The sequence below is a fragment of the Bubalus kerabau genome, chromosome 15 (assembly GCF_029407905.1).
Source record: "Bubalus kerabau isolate K-KA32 ecotype Philippines breed swamp buffalo chromosome 15, PCC_UOA_SB_1v2, whole genome shotgun sequence".
Classification (NCBI taxonomy): Eukaryota; Metazoa; Chordata; class Mammalia; order Artiodactyla; family Bovidae; genus Bubalus; species Bubalus kerabau.
The window spans coordinates 7,733,621-7,750,431 of record NC_073638.1 but is presented as its reverse complement, the minus strand read 5'-3'; the positions used below and the strand labels follow the sequence as shown (position 1 = coordinate 7,750,431).

Here is a 16,811-nt window from a genome sequence, read left to right as displayed (position 1 = left end):
GGATATTGACTGCTGATAGGCTGTGCTGAGTCATGAGACAGTTGGATGCAGAGTCCCAGGGTGGGGGACAATCCTGGAGCTAGTGCCGTCCCACTGGTAGGCAGAGCCCTGTTCTGGGGTGAGTAGTTGTGGGGCTGGGGTCCTAGATTTAGTGTTTGCCTACTGCTGGATGGGACTAATTCTTGGTATTGTTGTTGGTGAGTAAGGCTAGATCTTGGGATGGATGGCTGTGGGATTCAGGTTGTCTCAGAGGTGATGTTGGCCTGCTCATGAGGTGGGGCAGGGGTACCCCTGGGGGGTGGTATCATCCTGCTTGTGGGTGGAGCTAGTCCCAAGGTCTCTGGCTCTGGGGCCCCAGTGCTCCCAGACCTAGTGCTGTTGCACTGGTGTGTGTGTCCAAGTTCTGGGTCCTCTTGTAAACAGGGCAACGTCACGGGGTAGCTGTGGGATAAGGAGGTTTTAAGTTAGTTGATCTACTGGTAGGTGGGACTGGGTCCCTGTCTGGTTAGCTGCTTGGCATAAAGCATCCCAGCACTGGTGCTGACAGGTTGGTGGGTGGGGCCGGGTCCCATGAATAATAGACTACAGGGAGGTTTCTGAAACTGTCGCACCAGTGTCCGCATGGTAGAACAAACTCCCCAAAATGGCTGCTGCCAGTGTCTGTCCCAAGGAATAACTCCAGTTGCCTCCACTCTTAAAGTCTCTCCAAGATCAGCAGGTGGGCTTGACATAGGCTCCTTTCAAATGACTGCTTCTTCTCTGAGTCCCAGAGCATTTGAAGTTTTTTGTGCACCCTTTAAGAACAGAATCTCTAGGGGCTTCCCTGGTGGCTCACTAGTATAGAATTTGCCTGTCAATGCAGGAGACATAGGTTTGATCCCTGACCTGGGAAGATCCCATAGGCTGCAGAGCAACTAAGCCACAACTACTAAAACCCACGCACTAGAGCCTGTGCTCCTCAAAAAGGAAAGCCACCGCAATGAGAAGCCCACGCGCTGCAACTACAGAAGAGCTCATGAAGCAATGGAGACCCCACACAGCCAAACATACATACATACATACAATTATTTTACAAGAGAAAGAATGAAATCTCCATTTCCTGTAGCCGTCTGTCTCTTCCAAAAGTGAACTCCACTGACCTTCAAAGCCAAATGTTTCGTGGGCTCATCTTCCTGGTGCTGGGCACCGCCTACCACAGAAGGGAGCCCAGTGTGGAGCTTAGACCTCTTGCTCCTTGGATAAACATACTAAACTGTAATATTTCTCCCATTTCTGAGTCACCAACCCAAGTGAGTGGGTCTTGACTATACAACATTTCTACCCCTCTTGCTTGTCTCGTTGTGGTTCCCTCTTCATATCTTCAGCTGTAGATCTTTTCTGCTGGCTTTCTTATCTTTCTCATCAATAGTAGCTCTTTGTGTGTGTGTGTGTGTGTGTGTGTGTGTGTGTGTGTGTGTGTTGTGAGTCATAATGAAACTTTTTTTTTATTTTATTTTTAAACTTTACAATATTGTATTGGTTTTGCCAAACATTGAAATGAATCTGCCACAGGTATACATGTGTTCCCCATCCTGAACCCTCCTCCCTTCTCCCTCCCCATACCATCCCTCTGGGTCGTCCCAGTGCACCAGCCCCAAGCATCCAGTATCGTGCATCGAACCTGGACTGGTGACTCGTTCCATATATGATATTATACATATTTCAATGCCATTCTCCCAAATCATCCCACCCTCTCCCTCTCCCACAGAGTCCAAAAGATGGTTCTATACATCAGTGTCTCTTTTGCTGTCTTGTATACAGGGTTATTGTTACCATCTTTCTAAATTCAACATCACTCATTATCAGAGAAATGCAAATCAAAACCACTATGAGGTACCATTTCACGCCAGTCAGAATGGCTGCGATCCAAAAGTCTACAAGCAATAAATGCTGGAGATGGTGTGGAGAAAAGGGAACCCTCTTACACTGTTGGTGGGAATGCAAACTAGTACAGCCACTATGGAGAACAGTGTGGAGATTCCTTAAAAAACTGGAAATAGACCTGCCTTATGATCCAGCAATCCCACTGCTGGGCATACACACTTAGGAAACCAGAACTGAAAGAGACACATGTACCCCAATGTTCATCGCAGCACTGTTTATAATAGCCAGGACAAGGAAGCAACCTAGATGTCCATCAGCAGATGAATGCATAAGAAAGCTTTGGTACATATACACAATGGAGTATTACTCAGCCATTAAAAAGAATACATTTGAATCAGTTCTAATGAGGTGGATGAAACTGGAGCCTATTATACAGAGTGAAGTAAGCCAGAAAGAAAAACACCAATACAGTATACTAACGCATATATATGGAATAGTAGCTCTTTAAGTCGTTGTAATTTTAGTGTGCCAGTGAGAGGAGGTGAGCTAAGTTCTTCCTACTCTATCATCTTGGTCACACACCACTCCCCGCCCCCATAAGCTAATTATAACTTCTGAGTTAAATTGATTAAGTCTGTACAGAGTCTTCACTGGACTCAGTAAACACGGCAGAATGGCACAGGTCAAAGTGAAAGCTCACCTGCAGGACACAGATCCAGTTAATAAGCAAAGCAAAAGGAGAAACAAACCTAGCAGTTGCAGTTCTAGTCTAGACATTCAGCTCACAGCGCCAACTGTGGCCACCCAACCCTAAACCTCTACAAAAGTTTCCTTTCTTGTCTCTTTGATGCCATTTCCAGGTCTGCTTAAGACACACTCTGCTCAACCCAGCATGCCTCATTATTTAAGTAACAAGCATTTTTTTTAAATTTTTTTGACTCTTTAAAACTTGAGAAAAAAATAGCATTTATAGACATATCTCATTGTGTGTGTGTTTATGTATGTATGATATCATCATACTTGACATCTGAACCAGATTTTGGATAGGCCATCATTTTCCTGTAGAATAGCTACAGCAGTTGTTCTAGGGTGGGGTGTGAGAATGGGCATTTCTGATAAGCTCCCAGGTAAGGCCCTTGGTAATAATGATCCATACACTTTAGGTACCAAGATTCTAGAGTTCTTTTGTTACTTGAGTGATTAAAATACTGAACAACATTTTTAAAGATGAATATAAATCATATAATTTTTAAGATAACCACAGAAGAAAACTTGTATAACAGTGAAAATCATTCAATAAAAATAAAATAGAGGAATAATGCAAGTACAATATATAAATATAAGACATCCAAATATAGAAAATCCAAATATATCAGTGATCACAGTAAGCATAAATGGAATAAATTTTACAAGCAATAGAAGTATTTTGTATATCATTTCTGAAGACCTAGAAATATAAAGCCAAAAAGTAAGCCTGGGAAAGATATGCCACGCATATTAACCAAAAAAGGAAGAAAGCAAGGATATATATTTTAATATCAGAAGAATGCATCTATGATAAAAGTAATATTTTGCTATAGAGGGGGTCAATATACAATGATCGTAGGTTTAATTCACTAGAATTTATAACAATTCTAAACTTGTATCCACCTAATGAAATAACTTCATTATAGATGAGTACAAACAATAAGAACTCTGATATATATTGTTGGCGGGGATATAAATTTGTACAATCACTTTGTGATTCACTTTGGTAAGCAACATGACTTTATATTTAAAGATTGACAGTCTCATATGTCATATAATATGACTCATTATAGCCACGTGAATTGCTGCTGCTGCTGCTAAATCGCTTCAGTCATGTTTGACTCTGTGTGACCCCATAGATGGCAGCCCACCAGGCTTCTCTGTTCCTGGGATTCTCCAGGCAAGAACACTGGAGTGGGTTGCCATTCTATTCTCCAATGCATGCATACTAAGTTGCTTCAGTCGTGTCCAACTCTGTGCGACCCCATGTACAGCAGCCCACCAGGCTCCTTTGTCCACGGTGCTCTCCAGGCAAGAATACTGGAGTGGGTTGCCATTTCCTTCTCCCATGTGAACTAATGAGTTTAATGATATACCCTAATGAAAAAATTTTAAATGTGCAAGAATATTCATAGTACTAGTCTATGTAATAACAAAAAACTAGAGACATCTAAAATATTCATAAACAGGAAAATAGGTAAATGCAGTATATTTATACAATGGAATATTAAATAGCAGGAAAGCAAGAATGAATTCCTACCACACAATATATGGCTGCATCTTAGAAAATATTTAGTGAAAAATTCAATTCATTGAAGATTTCATGTAGCATAATTCTACTTTTATATATCTCAATGACAAGCAAAAACAGATTATTTAAGGATAGATATATATCTGAAAAACTCTTAACAATTTTAAAATCAAGAGAAAATACATTCAAAAAATCATGTAGTGAATGCCTCTGGTAGCATGAGTTATTGAAGAAGCGAGGAACACTTAGGTAGGTGCTAAATTGTTTATTATGCTATTTTTCTTAGTTTGCGTGGTGGATTAATGGACATTATTTTATTATGTTTGACATATATATGATTCTTATATTTCTTATAATCATGTATTATACTACAAAAATTTCAATTTAAAAATATATGGGTCATATCCCTTCACTAACATATGGCAAACAAGAAAACATTCTAGGTTTTGCTATTATTATAAATAAAGAAAAATCTCCAGAGAAATAAATAATTGCCAACATTTGGAAGAAAATTAGCCTTTAGTAATGGGAGGGTTAAGAGGAGCATGAGCACATAAGGAACGTGTTTGGCTTGTGAGAGGAATGATGGTTAGGAATGATGGGGGTAGAGGGCAGGTTAAAGAGCCCTGAAAGGGAAAGGGTGGGGGATCCTGAATGCAAAGTGCTTATGGTTTTCCAGCCACATCTGCCTTGTAATACTACTCCTTTAATCTGAGATGTTCAAATAACTTGGGAAAAGGCTGTATACCACATTTAGCATTGGCTCTTCACCCATTTCCCAATTCACAACTTACATTAACATTTTATGAACAATGCTCATTAACATTTGTGAGAAACCTTACCTATTATTAATAGCAAGTGAAAAATGAAAACCTATTTAGCTTTATTTAACCGAACATTGCCCACTTTGACCAAGAGGCTATTTTTCTCTCCATGTGACAACAATTCACATCTTATAGAAATGAATTTTCTTTAGAGACTGCATTGAGAAAGGCTGGCCTATGTCGTTTTATCTAAAGCCAGTAGGGCCACATGTCAGAGGGAGACCTGAGGGGAACTGAGACAATTTGGCATCACATGGGAGAGACTGTAAATAATTTAAACTTTGAAAGATAAATCAGGCTTTGACATAGTTGCCATATGCTGGTTTACAATTAAAATGCACTATATACTTACCTTTGTGATAATAGACTTATTCTAAGCTTCTGAAATAATTGTGCATATGCAAGATTGGCATGTGTGTTTGTGTGTACAGGCACGTGTGTATGTATAGCATTATTTTTTTCTGAGTGAACTGACAGTAATACATAACCAGCCATATCCTTTCTCAATCTAAATTTGGGAATTTAAATTATTAAGGAGGTTGATGACCTGGAATAAACAGTTCAACTGGTCAAGGATTTGGAGAAATGTAGCTGAAAAGAACCCCTCCCCACCCCCCCCCCCAAAAAAAAGACTCTTACTTCCTGTGATATGTGGTAAATGAAACATTTTAAGATACTAATTTAAATCCTTTGTGTTTTGGGCACATAATATTCCATTAAAAGTCATTTGAGTCTTCTTCCAATCTACTTTGCAATCTTCAGTTTTTCTGTGCTATTTTTTGTATAAAGTAAACTTGGAGGAGCAACTGCTTCAAATCAAACAGGCTGGTGATTTTTTTAAAACAGAAATTGCCTAAAATATTTCTGTATTTCAATGCCCTGGGTCACAGTGTTCTAGAGTGAGTTCAGGCACGCTGCAGGCGACTTTCAAATTGTTTTCTTTCTGTAGATTTTAGCAGAAGCATCTGTTAGAGTTTCAGTCTTTAGTCAATTATATATAGTCTATTGGAAAAACTTAGTGCTTGAGCATTTTTTCATCTCACCCTAAGGAACTTGAGAATTGGGGCAAAATATGTGATTTACAACAGTAGAAGAAGAGAAGGATGTGAATAAATGATCCTAATTAATATTCCCTGGTAATTTAAATTTTTCCTCAAATTGCCTTAAAGACCTTCACAGATGTTCTGAGTGAAATCTCTTTCCCAAACTATATTCTTTAACTATGTACGTTGCTTAGATGGTATGCCTGTTTTGGACACAAGAAACATTACCATAATAGACAAGCAGTGAATCTTTAGTCCAGAAAGCAATATATAGCAATAATTGGAGATACTTTTATGTTTTGAATTTTGTGCAAAAGGGGGGAAAAAAAGATGGAGAAGGACTGTACCAACACTAGTGAGACAGACAACCGAACCAGACAACTGAGGAACAAACTGTATATAAGAAACTGTCCCAATGTTAATTTCAAGTTCCCTGACATCACCATGAGGCAAACTCTGCCTTACTGAAGTGGTTGCATTTGTTTATATTAAGAAGATATACTTTATCCAGTCTGGTTTATGTTTTTATATTTTTATTTCGCTCTTGGTATTCAGGTTATACCAGTCATTTGCTTGGTATCCCGGGCAGATCTCTGCCACTAGCTTCTTAGGTGTCTTTCTCACTAATATAGCAGAGTATTATACCTATGGGGGAGAAGGCAATGGCACCCCACTCCAGTACTCTTGCCTGGAAAGTCCCATGGATGGAGGAGCCTGGTAGGCTGCAGTCCATGGGGTCGCTAAGAGTCGGACACGATGGAGCGACTTCACTTTCACTTTTCACTTTCATGCATTGGAGAAGGAAATGGCAACCCACTCCAGCGTTCTTGCCTGGAGAATCCCAGGGACGGGGGAGCCTGGTGGGCTGCCATCTATGGGGTCGCACAGAGTCGGACATGACTGAAGCGACTTAGCATAGCATAGCATACCTATAGGACTTCAGTATGTGAAGGCTGAATAACTGTTGACTGCATATACTGGGGATAGTTATGTTTTGTTATAAGACTTATTTACCAAAAAAAATCTCTCAGTCTTAGCTTCTGTCTTTCCTCAAAGTTCATTTTAGAAATTGTATTCATTTTATCAGTATAAAAATTTGTTTTCTTCCTCCTGGTCTGTGTAAGTCTCTGGCATTAATTATTCAGAAATGGCCTTTTCCTTCTTGTTCCACGTAGCACTATCTAACATGAGTTCTCTGTGAATTCCACTTGATCAGGATTCTGTATTCTGCCTTTCCTTTGGATGTTGCTTTTTTGGTGGGAAAAGTAACTTCATTATTGAAGTCTGAGCTGAAAATAGACTGCCCATAATTCAATAAAAGTCTGGATGAAACTTCCTGGTCAAATCCCAGTGGCTATTTCTTACCATTTGCACCCAGTATGACATAGGCTACTCCTTCAAATTTATTGTTTATTTTAATGTTCTGACCACATCAAGTCGGTTCACATTAATTCTACTTTTGATTTAAAGAAACAAAAACAGAGACATATTACATAAGTTCCTTGAGTCCTCACAATAAAGCCAGATTTAGTTTCTGGCTTTAATAGATTGTCTGGCTCCAAAGTCTGGCTCCGACCATAGTATTATTGAACTTATGATTGTACTATCCAGTCCAGCTACTATGTTGTCATTTCTGTGACACTGTATTTCCTTTTCAGCAAAATATATGTCAGCATGGTAAAAGGTCATTGATCTGGGCATTTAAGATCTTAAACTTTAGAATCTCTCTCTCTTTCACTCACTCTCTTCTCACTGCCTCCCTCCTCTCATTTGCTTTTATTTTGTTAATTAATAGCAATGAGCCAATGGCACACATATTTAAAAACATAATTGCATATCTGATCTGGGCTTGAAGGATGCCTGAAATGTTGTCAGATGAAGAGAGAAGGGATGGCCTGGTTAGGTAAAGGAGTAACATATATAAACCATTGACATGTAGAAGTATCTGTTTTGTTACCATTTCAAAAAGTACCCAAATACATGAAGCTTTTAAAAGCATTTACTGGATTTTAAGTTATAAATTCTGAGTAGTACTTTGTTTAACCATTTAAACTAAGTATAGAGGAAAACACCATTGTGAGAAATGGACTTGAAACCTAGAAGATCAATTGATTTTTAGTTAATGTTTAAACAGATTCTCATATTACCATCATATAGAAACACAAAACTATTATAATATTTCAAGTTCTAGGGTTCCAATGAAATTGTATTTTAGCAGGTTTTATTAAGCAAAAGATCACAAATACTTATTTCTTGGAATTAATATTCAATTTTTTACTTGAAGCTAGAATGTGTAAGGAAATCTTTTTTAACCCTATCTTCAAGGAGCTGTTTTAAAATAACCTCAAATGATGACTGTTTAGTAATTAAAAAATATCTCCACATCTTGCCTTGGTATACTATTAGAGGTTAATCTCTGATATTATCAATAAATTCCTCTTTGTTTTTAATTAGATTCAGTAGCCTCAGAGGGTGAGCTTCCAGATGACAGAGCAGTAAAGAATCTGCCTGCGAATACTGGAGACATGGCGTCAGTCCCTGGGTTGAGAAGATCCCTTGGAGAAGGAAATGGCAACCCATTCCAATGTTCTTGCCTGGAAAATCCCGAGGACAAAGGAGCCTGGTGAGCTACAGTCCATGGGGTTGCAAAAGAATCAGACAATACTTAGTGACTAAACAACAACAACAACATCCTCTGAGAAGGGCCACATTAGTGTCCACAGTGTTTTATTGTATCTTAGAAGCTGTGCTTTTTTCTCCTGGAGCAGGGGTCCCAGTCCCCTGGGCCAGGACGGGTACTGGTCCTCAACCTATTAGGAATGGGGCCGCACAGCAGGAGGTGAGTGGTGGGCAACTGAGCAAAGCTTCATCTGCCACTCCCAATCACTTGCATTGCTGCCTGAACCATCCCTCCCCAACCCCTGTCTGTGGAAAAACTGTCTTCCATAAAACCAATCCCTGGTGCCAAAAAAGTTGCACTATGATGACCTAGAGGGGTAGAAGGGAGGCTCGGGAAGAAAGGGATGTATGTGTACATATGGCTGACTCACATTGTTGTATAGCAGAAGCCAACACAACATTATAAAACAATTATATTCTTAGAAAAAGAAAAAAGTTGGAGACCATTGCCATAGCTCACACAAAATTGGCTCCCAGAAAGAAGCCTGGTATAGATTTCAGCTCCCATCCCATTAGCTGGACATATCTGTATAGGGAAAAAGGTACACAAGCAGTCTTACCTGTGGAGCTTGTTAAAATAAAGACTACTGGGCTATACAAGACACCTATTGATTCAGAATCTCTGATGATTAGAACCTTTAATTCACTTATCCATTGATTCTTTTGGAATCAGCATCATACTTATCCATAAACGGATTTGGTAACCAATGGATTCCCTGATGGCTCAGTGATAAAGAATCTGCCTGCAATGTAGGAGACCTGGGTTCAATCCCTGGGCCGGGAAGATCCCCTGGAGAAAGGGAATGACAATCCACTCCAGTATTGTGGCTTGGAGAATTCCATGGACTGAATAGTCAGGGTCACAACGAGTTGGACACAACTGAGCAACTAAAACTTTCACTTTTCACTTTGTCTATATAGAAACAAAATGGAAAAAGTCAATGCTTTCATTCAACATTCATTTGTTCATTCAATAAATCAGCCATGGAGAGCCCTCTGTGTGTCAGGAGTCGTGGTAATGAACAACCCTTGATCTCAAGAAGCACCAGACTATATGTGTCAATGCATTAGAAAACAATTCAACCAGGCAAGTGTTACAGTAGAGGGAAAGAAAAAAAAAAATTCTTTTTTTTAATGTTTTTCATCTTTTTATTTTATTTTTATTTTTTAACTTTACAATATTGTATTGGTTTTGCCATATATCAACATGAATCCGCCACAGGTATACATGTGTTCCCCATCTTGAACCCTCCTCCCTTCCCGTGCCATCCCTCTGGGTCATCCCAGTGCACCAGCCCCAAGCATCCAGTATTGTGCATTGAACCTGGACTGGCGACTCGTTTCATATATGATATTATACATGTTTCAATGCCATTCTCCCAAATCATTCACCCTCTCCCTCTCCCACAGAGTCCAAAGGACTGTTCTATACATTTGTGTCTCTTTTGCTGTCTCGTATACAGGATTATTGTTACCATCTTTCTAAATTCCATATATATGCGTTAGTATACTGTACTGGGGAGAGGCAATGGCACCCCACTCCAGTACTCTTGCCTGGAAACTCCCATGGACGGAGGAGCCTGGTAGGCTGCAGTCCATGGGGTCGCTAAGGGTCGGACGCGACTGAGAGACTTCACTTTCACTTTCCTGCATTGGAGAAGGAAATGGCAATCCACTCCAGTGTTCTTGCCTGGAGAATCCCAGGGATGGGGGAGCCTGGTGGGCTGCCGTCTCTGGGGTCGCACAGAGTCGGACACGACTGAAGCGACTTAGCAGCAGCATACTGTATTGGTGTTTTTCTTTCTGGCTTACTTCACTCTGTATAATAGGCTCCAGTTTCATCCACCTCATTAGAACTGATTCAAATGTATTCTTTTTAATGGCTGAGTAATACTCCATTGTGTATATGTACCAAAGCTTTCTTATCCATTCATCTGCTGATGGACATCTAGGTTGCTTCCATGTCCTGGCTATTATAAACAGTGCTGCGATGAACACTGGGGTACACGTGTCTCTTTCAGTTCTGGTTTCCTCAGTGTGTATGCCCAGCAGTGGGATTGCTGGGTCATCAGGCAGTTCTATTTCCAGTTTTTTAAGGAATCTCCACACTGTTCTCCATAGTGGCTGTACTAGTTTGCATTCCCACCAACAGTGTAAGAGGATTGCCTTTTCTCCACACCCTCTCCAGCATTTATTGCTTGTAGACTTTTGGATCACAGCCATTCTGACTGGCGTGAAATGGTACCTCATAGTGGTTTTGATTTGCATTTCTCTGATAATGAGTGAAGTTGAGCATCTTTTCATGTGTTTGTTACCCATCTGTATGTCTTCTTTGAAGAAATGTCTATTTAGTTCTTTGGCTCATTTTTTGATTGGGTCATTTATTTTTCTGGAATTGAGCTGTAGGAGTTGCTTGTATATTTTTGAGATTAGTTGTTTGTCAGTTGCTTCATTTGCTATTATTTTCTCTCATTCTGAAGGCTGTCTTTTCACCTTGCTTATAGTTTCCTTTGTTGTGCAGAAGCTTTTAAGTTTAATTAGGTCCCATTTGTTTATTTTTGCTTTTATTTCCAATATTCTGGGAGGTGGGTCATAGAGGATCCTGCTGTGATCTATGTCGGAGAGTGTTTTGACTATGTTCTCCTCTAGGAGTTTTATAGTTTCTGGTCTTACATTTAGATTGTTAATCCATTTTGAGTTTATTTTTGTGTATGGTGTTAGAAAGTGCTCTAGTTTTATTCTTTTACAAGTGGTTGACTAGTTTTCCCAGCACCACTTGTTAAAGAGACTGTCTTTAATCCATTGTATATTCTTGCCTCCTTTGTCAAAGATAAGGTGTCCATAGGTGTGTGGACTTATCTCTGGGCTTTCTATTTTGTTCCATTGATCTATATTTCTGTCTTTGTGCCAGTACCATACTGTCTTGATGACTGTGGCTTTGTAGTAGAGCCTGAAATCAGGCAGGTTGATTCCTCCAGTTCCATTCTTCTTTCTCAAGATCGCTTTGGCTATTCGAGGTTTTTTGTATTTCCATACAAATTGTGAAATTATTTGTTCTAGCTCTGTGAAAATACCGTTGGTAGCTTGATAGGGACTGAATCTATAAATTGCTTTGGGTAGTATACTCATTTTCACTATATTGATTCTTCCAATCCATGAACATGGTATATTTCTCCATCTATTAGTGTCCTCTTTGATTTCTTTCACCAGTGTTTTATAGTTTTCTATATATAGGTCTTTAGTTTCTTTAGGTAGATATATTCCTAAGTATTTTATTCTTTTCATTGCAATGGTGAATGGAATTGTTTCCTTAATTTCTCTTTCTATTTTCTCATTATTAGTGTATAGGAATGCAATGGATTTCTTTGTGTTGATTTTATATCCTGCAACTTTACTATAGTTATTGATTAGTTCTAGTAATTTTCTGGTGGAGTCTTTAGGGTTTTCTATGTAGAGGATCATGTCATCTGCAAACAGTGAGAGTTTTAATTCTTCTTTTCTAATTTGGATTCCTTTTATTTCTTTTTCTGCTCTGATTGCTGTGGCCAAAACTTCCAAAACTATGTTGAATAGTAGTGGTGAAAGTGGGTACCATTGTCTGGTTCCTGACTTTAGGGGAAATGCTTTCAATTTTGCACCATTGAGGATAATGTTTGCTGGATACCTCAACATAATAAAAAAATTCTTTGAAAAAGTCTATATTTAAGGTAATCTAAAAAAACTCATAGTAGAAAAAACATTTGAGCTGAGATTTAGAGTGTTAGTTGTACAGTCATATCAGATTCTTTGTGACCCCATGGACTGTATCCTGCCACGCTCCTCTGTCCATGGAGTTCTCCAGTCAAGAGGGTGGGATGATTTGGGAGAATGGCATTGAAACATGTATAATATCATATATGAAATGAGTTGCCAGTCCAGGTTCGATGCATGATACTGGATGCTTGGGACTGGTGCACTGGGACAACCCAGGGGGATGGTACGGGGAGGGAGGAGGGAGGAGGGTTCAGGATGGGGAACACGTGTATACCTGTGGCAGATTCATGCTGATATATGGCACAACCAATACAATATTGTAAAGTTAAAAAATTAAATTAAATAAAAATATCTCAAAAAAATTTTTTTAAAAATTAAAAAAAGAATACTGGAGAGGATTGCAATTCCCTTCTCCAGGGGATCTTCCTGACTCAGGGATCAGACCCAGATTTCCCACATTACAGGTAGATGCTTTGCCATCTGAACCTCCAGGGAAGCCCAAGATTTATAGGGTGAGAGTAAAAGTTTGCCAGACAAACAAGAGGCTGAGTCATCCAGGGAAAGCGAATAGAAGTGAGTGGTGGAAGTTTCTGATTAGTTTAGGGAATGGCAAGAAATTTAGGATTCATTTCAATCCCAAAGAAAGACAATGCCAAAGAATGCTCAAACTACCACACAATTGCATTCATTTCACATGCTAGCAAAGTAATATCCAAAGTTCTCCAAGCTAGGCTTCAATAGTACATGAACTGAGAACTGCCAGATATTCAAGCTGGATTTAGAAAAGGCAAAGGAACCAGAGACCAAATTGCCAACATACGTTGGATCATAGAAAAAGCAAGACAACTCCAGAAAAACATCTAATTCTACTTCATTGACTACACTAAAGCCTTTGGCTGTGTCGATTACAACAAACTGGAAAATTCTTAAAGAGATGGGAATACCATGCCACATTACCTGCCTCCTGAGAAATCTGTATGCAGGACAAGAAGCAGCAGTTAGAACCAGACAAGAGGCAATGGACTGGTTCCAAATTGGGAAAGGAATACTACAAGGCTGTATATTGTCACCCTGCTTATTTAACTTATATGCAGAGTGAAAGTGAAAGTGAAGTCACTCAGTCCTGTCCAACTCTTTGCGACCCCATGGACTGTAGCCTACCAGGCTCCTCAGTCCATGGAATTTTCCAGTCAGGAGTACTGGAATGGGTTGCCATTGCTTTCTCCAGATATGCAGAGTACACCATGAGAAATGCCAGGCTGGATGAAGCACAAGCTGGAATCAAGATTGCTGTGAGAAATATCAATAACTTCAGATATGCAGAGGACACCACCTTTATGGCAGAAAGCTAAAGAGAACTAAAGAACCTCTTGATAAAGGTGAAAGGGGAGAGTGGAAAAGCTGGCTTAAAACTCATATTTAAAAAACTAAGATCATGGCATCTGGTCCCATCACTTCAAGGCAAATAAATGGGCAGACAATGGAAATAGTGACAGATTTTATTTTCTTGGATTTGGAAATCATTACAGACGGTGACTGTAGCCATGAAATTAAAAGACGCTTGCTCCTTGGAATAAAAGCTATGACAAACTTAGACAGCATATAAAAAAGCAGAGACATTACTTTGCTGACAAAGATGTGTATAGTCAAAGCTGTGGTTTTTCTTGTAGTCATGTGTGGGTGAGAGCTGGACCATAAGGAAGGCTGAGCACTGAAGAATTGATGCTTTTGATCTGTGGTGTGGAGAAGACTCTTGAGAGTCCCTTGGACTGCAAGGAGATCCAACCAGTCAATCCTAAGGGAAATCAGTCCTGAATATTCATTGTAAGGACTGATGCTGAAGCTGAAGCTCCAATACTTTAACCACCTGATGCAAAGAGCTGACTTATAAGAAAAGACCCTGATGCTGAGAAAGACTGAAGGCAGGAGGAGAAGGGGATGACAGACGATGAGATGGTTGGATGGCATGACCAACTCAATGGACATGAGTTTGAGCAAGATCCAGGAAATGGTGAAGGACAGAGAAGCCTGGCATGCTGCAGTCCATGGGGTTGCAAAGAGTCAGACATGACTGAGTGACTGAACAACAATAAATTTAGGATAGCTAGAAATGGGATATATGGGTAAGGATGTGATAGTAGAAGTTGAATTTGGACAGATAGTTATAAAACAGAAGTTCCATGCTCTGAATTTGTCCTTTATCCTATTGAGGAGTCAAGTTTCTTAATGTATGTTTTAACTTGAGCATTTTGCTTTAAGATGTTAACTCTTCTAGCAGTATGGAAAGTGGATTCAAGAGTTAAAAACTGTTGAAAAGAAACCGAGCTCATGTTTCTTGTTTCCCTCTCACATTTTCACTTTCTTTCCTTCCCCCTTACTTCCATCTACTTTTTTCTTTCCTCCTCCTCCTCCATTCTTTCCTACTTCCATTTTCTCTTTCTCTTTTCTTTTCTCCTCACCCCCTTTTTTTCTCTCTTCTTCCTACCTTTCAGTAAATATCTGGGTAGACAGCTTTTGGTAAATATGTAAATATCTATTGAGTAGACATCATGAACTAGTCCCTGTACTAGGCTTTGAGGATATGAAAATGAGTAAAACCTCCTACCCTCAGTGCTCATTGTCCAGAGGGGAAGCAGGCATTTGATCCATCTTTATGTTATGATCCATCACTAAGCATGAAAAGGATAGGACAAGTGCATCTAAGTAAGAGATGATGAAAGCTTGGAGTAAGCTTCTGATAATGGGAGAAGAGGATAAAGTTAGAACCCATGGATCATCCTAAGGGAAAACCTATTTGGTTTAATAATAATAATACTCATAACAGAAAACAATCATGTTGTACCCAGTTTACAACTGTCCTATGATATGTGTGGGGTGTGGCTGTGTGTTTAGCACTCATATGCACCCTGTGGAGTAGAAAATTTAATACTCAATTTATAAATAAAAAACTGAAGTAACAAGAGGTTAAATGTTCCCCCTCCCTCCACCCACTGAGGTTTCACTGCTTAGCAAAACCAAGACTAAATCAAGCCATTAAGCACTACTTCTAGAATCAATCTCAAATGATAGAGGATGTGAGAGATAAGGAGTGGTACATGAAAACTGTCAGGTCTGTAACTTGAGGAATTTGATAGATGCAAGTTTTATTCACCGAGGGAGGGACTATGTGGAAAGAAGGAAGGAGAAAGATAGTGGATTTAATTTGGTCAATATTAATTTGGAAGTTACATACTTGTGGATATATTCAATAAGCTCCTGGAAATATGGGTCTAGATTTCAGGATAAATATGTAGACTGAGTAAGAGTAGAGGAGAACAAAACTAGATGAAATTCTAGGTGGGATTCTGGGCAACAACCTTATTATCAAAAGGCAGAAAAAGCCCTCTAGAGTTAACAGTTTTAATTTAATTTATATATGTAAATCCTACTTCTTGTTATTTGAGTATTTCTAAAGTGTATCATTACTACTATTTGTAATAATTTGTTCTATACACTTAATATATAAAATGATTTATAGTGCTTACATGCACACATACATACTCAGAGCCTCATTTGGTTTCAATGATGCCCTTTGGAGGTAGACAAAACAGATAGAAGGAACTGGAATTCAGAAAAATTCTGTGATTTGCTCAGAATCACATATATGTCTGAATCTAGGCTCAAGCCATATCATTTGATTTCAGTTCTAGTACTCTTCCCTGGTGGCTAAGATGGTAAAGAATTTGCCTGTGATGCAGGAGACCCAGGTTTGATCCTGGGTGAGGAAGATCCCTTGGAGAAGGGAATGGCAACCCACTCCAATATTCTTGCCTGGAGGATTCCATGGACAGAGGAGCCTGGTGGGCTACAACCCATAGGGTCACAAAGAGTCAGACATGACTGAGTGACTAACACTTTCATTTTTCAAAAAATACAGATATTTCACCTAGATCTCAGTGAATTCATTCTATTTATTGCTTCCCACAGTGTGTAATTCATCTTGGTTACTGGGCATGTGATCATTTTTTAAAGGATAAAAACTGAAAAATTGCTTTATTTTACAATTCACAGTTACTAAACTACCACATTTAGAGCTATTACTAAATTATAACTCAGCATTTCTTTGTGGTTATATTTATAATGTCTTGTCCATCCTTCCCATTTAAAGTGGAAGAATTGAATATGAGAGTTTTGAACCAATACTAAGTATATGTCTAACTAACCAGTGATTGGAAATATATCTTTTTTTCCCTTCTGCTGTTCTCCATTTAGAATACATGTCAAAGTTCTTAAAATAACACATGGTGCACTGTTAAATCTGGTCCCCCACTGTTGCTATGATTTTTATTTCTTATTGTGCTAGGGTTTGGGGACCCTTCCTTAACCCTTCCC

General features: G+C 39.1%; 1 long non-coding RNA gene across 1 annotated transcript in view; it reads left to right on the top strand.

The window, feature by feature from the left end:
* The window catches only part of LOC129628042 (uncharacterized), a 69,613-nt gene that overhangs the window by 23,120 nt on the left and 29,682 nt on the right, over window positions 1-16,811 (top strand). Inside the window, exon 2 of the long non-coding RNA XR_008702701.1 lies at window positions 8,463-8,631. This is a non-coding gene — a long non-coding RNA (uncharacterized LOC129628042). The remainder of the gene's footprint in view (window positions 1-8,462; window positions 8,632-16,811) is intronic.